This window comes from Astyanax mexicanus, unplaced genomic scaffold, assembly GCF_023375975.1.
Source record: "Astyanax mexicanus isolate ESR-SI-001 unplaced genomic scaffold, AstMex3_surface scaffold_36, whole genome shotgun sequence".
Classification (NCBI taxonomy): Eukaryota; Metazoa; Chordata; class Actinopteri; order Characiformes; family Acestrorhamphidae; genus Astyanax; species Astyanax mexicanus.
In genome coordinates, this window is record NW_026040046.1 from 340,001 (window position 1) to 342,500 (window position 2,500).

Sequence of the window (2,500 nt, forward strand, 5' to 3'; positions counted from 1 at the left end):
CAATGGCTTACGGTCACACTACCCTGAGAACGCCCGATCTCGTCTGATCTCGGAAGCTAAGCAGGGTTTGGCCTGGTTAGTACTTGGATGGGAGACCACCTGGGAATACCAGGTGCTGTAAGCTTTTCCCCTCTTGCTTCCATTACCATGGTCTTGTTATACATTACTAGTTTGTTATCTGAAACCCAACATAGATGAAGTTGCATAAGTAGTCTTGATGAGAGCTCTGCAATGGCTTACGGTCACACTACCCTGAGAACGTCTGATCTCGGAAGCTAAGCAGGGTTTGGCCTGGTTAGTACTTGGATGGGAGACCACCTGGGAATACCAGGTGCTGTAAGCTTTTCCCCTCTTGCTTCCATTACCATGGTCTTGTTATACATTACTAGTTTGTTATCTGAAACCCAACATAGATGAAGTTGCATAAGTAGTCTTGATGAGAGCTCTGCAATGGCTTACGGTCACACTACCCTGAGAACGCCCGATCTCGTCTGATCTCGGAAGCCAAGCAGGGTTTGGCCTGGTTAGTACTTGGATGGGAGACCACCTGGGAATACCAGGTGCTGTAAGCTTTTCCCCTCTTGCTTCCATTACCATGGTCTTGTTATACATTACTAGTTTGTTATCTGAAACCCAACATAGATGAAGTTGCATAAGTAGTCTTGATAAGAGCTCTGCAATGGCTTACGGTCACTCTACCCTGAGAACGCCCGATCTCGTCTGATCTCGGAAGCTAAGCAGGGTTTGGCCTGGTTAGTACTTGGATGGGAGACCACCTGGGATTACCAGGTGCTGTAAGCTTTTCCCCTCTTGCTTCCATTACCATGGTCTTGTTATACATTACTAGTTTGTTATCTGAAACCCAACATAGATGAAGTTGCATAAGTAGTCTTGATGAGAGCTCTGCAATGGCTTACGGTCACACTACCCTGAGAACGTCTGATCTCGGAAGCTAAGCAGGGTTTGGCCTGGTTAGTACTTGGATGGGAGACCACCTGGGAATACCAGGTGCTGTAAGCTTTTCCCCTCTTGCTTCCATTACCATGGTCTTGTTATACATTACTAGTTTGTTATCTGAAACCCAACATAGATGAAGTTGCATAAGTAGTCTTGATGAGAGCTCTGCAATGGCTTACGGTCACACTACCCTGAGAACGCCCGATCTCGTCTGATCTCGGAAGCTAAGCAGGGTTTGGCCTGGTTAGTACTTGGATGGGAGACCACCTGGGATTACCAGGTGCTGTAACCTTTTCCCCTCTTGCTTCCATTACCATGGTCTTGTTATACATTACTAGTTTGTTATCTGAAACCCAACATAGATGAAGTTGCATAAGTAGTCTTGATGAGAGCTCTGCAATGGCTTACGGTCACACTACCCTGAGAACGCCCGATCTCGTCTGATCTCGGAAGCTAAGCAGGGTTTGGCCTGGTTAGTACTTGGATGGGAGACCACCTGGGAATACCAGGTGCTGTAAGCTTTTCCCCTCTTGCTTCCATTACCATGGTCTTGTTATACATTACTAGTTTGTTATCTGAAACCCAACATAGATGAAGTTGCATAAGTAGTCTTGATGAGAGCTCTGCAATGGCTTACGGTCACACTACCCTGAGAACGCCCGATCTCGTCTGATCTCGGAAGCTAAGCAGGGTTTGGCCTGGTTAGTACTTGGATGGGAGACCACCTGGGAATACCAGGTGCTGTAAGCTTTTCCCCTCTTGCTTCCATTACCATGGTCTTGTTATACATTACTAGTTTGTTATCTGAAACCCAACATAGATGAAGTTGCATAAGTAGTCTTGATGAGAGCTCTGCAATGGCTTACGGTCACACTACCCTGAGAACGCCCGATCTCATCTGATCTCGGAAGCTAAGCAGGGTTTGGCCTGGTTAGTACTTGGATGGGAGACCACCTGGGAATACCAGGTGCTGTAAGCTTTTCCCCTCTTGCTTCCATTACCATGGTCTTGTTATACATTACTAGTTTGTTATCTGAAACCCAACATAGATGAAGTTGCATAAGTAGTCTTGATGAGAGCTCTGCAATGGCTTACGGTCACACTACCCTGAGAACGCCCGATCTCGTCTGATCTCGGAAGCTAAGCAGGGTTTGGCCTGGTTAGTACTTGGATGGGAGACCACCTGGGAATACCAGGTGCTGTAAGCTTTTCCCCTCTTGCTTCCATTACCATGGTCTTGTTATACATTACTAGTTTGTTATCTGAAACCCAACATAGATGAAGTTGCATAAGTAGTCTTGATGAGAGCTCTGCAATGGCTTACGGTCACACTACCCTGAGAACGCCCGATCTCGTCTGATCTCGGAAGCTAAGCAGGGTTTGGCCTGGTTAGTACTTGGATGGGAGACCACCTGGGAATACCAGGTGCTGTAAGCTTTTCCCCTCTTGCTTCCATTACCATGGTCTTGTTATACATTACTAGTTTGTTATCTGAAACCCAACATAGATGAAGTTGCATAAGTAGTCTTGATGAGAGCTCTGC

At 46.5% G+C, this 2,500-nt stretch overlaps 9 non-coding genes and 2 pseudogenes across 9 annotated transcripts; all 11 read left to right on the forward strand.

Annotated features, from left to right (window-relative positions):
* Positions 1 to 5: 5 nt before the first annotated feature.
* LOC125790966 (5S ribosomal RNA) lies at positions 6 to 124 on the forward strand. The gene has a single exon (XR_007430692.1). It is a non-coding gene; the product is annotated as a 5S ribosomal RNA (ribosomal RNA).
* A 110-nt stretch (positions 125 to 234) lies between these two features.
* On the forward strand, positions 235 to 343 carry LOC125792755 (5S ribosomal RNA; annotated as a pseudogene).
* A 110-nt stretch (positions 344 to 453) lies between these two features.
* LOC125791843 (5S ribosomal RNA) lies at positions 454 to 572 on the forward strand. Its single transcript, XR_007431575.1, has one exon. It is a non-coding gene; the product is annotated as a 5S ribosomal RNA (ribosomal RNA).
* A 110-nt stretch (positions 573 to 682) lies between these two features.
* On the forward strand, positions 683 to 801 carry LOC125792553 (5S ribosomal RNA). The gene has a single exon (XR_007432285.1). It is a non-coding gene; the product is annotated as a 5S ribosomal RNA (ribosomal RNA).
* A 110-nt stretch (positions 802 to 911) lies between these two features.
* On the forward strand, positions 912 to 1,020 carry LOC125792756 (5S ribosomal RNA; annotated as a pseudogene).
* Positions 1,021 to 1,130: 110 nt separating this feature from the next.
* Positions 1,131 to 1,249, forward strand: LOC125792634 (5S ribosomal RNA). Its single transcript, XR_007432353.1, has one exon. It is a non-coding gene; the product is annotated as a 5S ribosomal RNA (ribosomal RNA).
* Positions 1,250 to 1,359: 110 nt separating this feature from the next.
* On the forward strand, positions 1,360 to 1,478 carry LOC125790967 (5S ribosomal RNA). The gene has a single exon (XR_007430693.1). It is a non-coding gene; the product is annotated as a 5S ribosomal RNA (ribosomal RNA).
* Positions 1,479 to 1,588: 110 nt separating this feature from the next.
* LOC125790969 (5S ribosomal RNA) lies at positions 1,589 to 1,707 on the forward strand. Its single transcript, XR_007430695.1, has one exon. It is a non-coding gene; the product is annotated as a 5S ribosomal RNA (ribosomal RNA).
* A 110-nt stretch (positions 1,708 to 1,817) lies between these two features.
* LOC125792851 (5S ribosomal RNA) lies at positions 1,818 to 1,936 on the forward strand. Its single transcript, XR_007432442.1, has one exon. It is a non-coding gene; the product is annotated as a 5S ribosomal RNA (ribosomal RNA).
* Positions 1,937 to 2,046: 110 nt separating this feature from the next.
* Positions 2,047 to 2,165, forward strand: LOC125790970 (5S ribosomal RNA). Its single transcript, XR_007430696.1, has one exon. It is a non-coding gene; the product is annotated as a 5S ribosomal RNA (ribosomal RNA).
* A 110-nt stretch (positions 2,166 to 2,275) lies between these two features.
* LOC125790971 (5S ribosomal RNA) lies at positions 2,276 to 2,394 on the forward strand. Its single transcript, XR_007430697.1, has one exon. It is a non-coding gene; the product is annotated as a 5S ribosomal RNA (ribosomal RNA).
* The last annotated feature ends 106 nt before the right edge of the window (positions 2,395 to 2,500 follow it).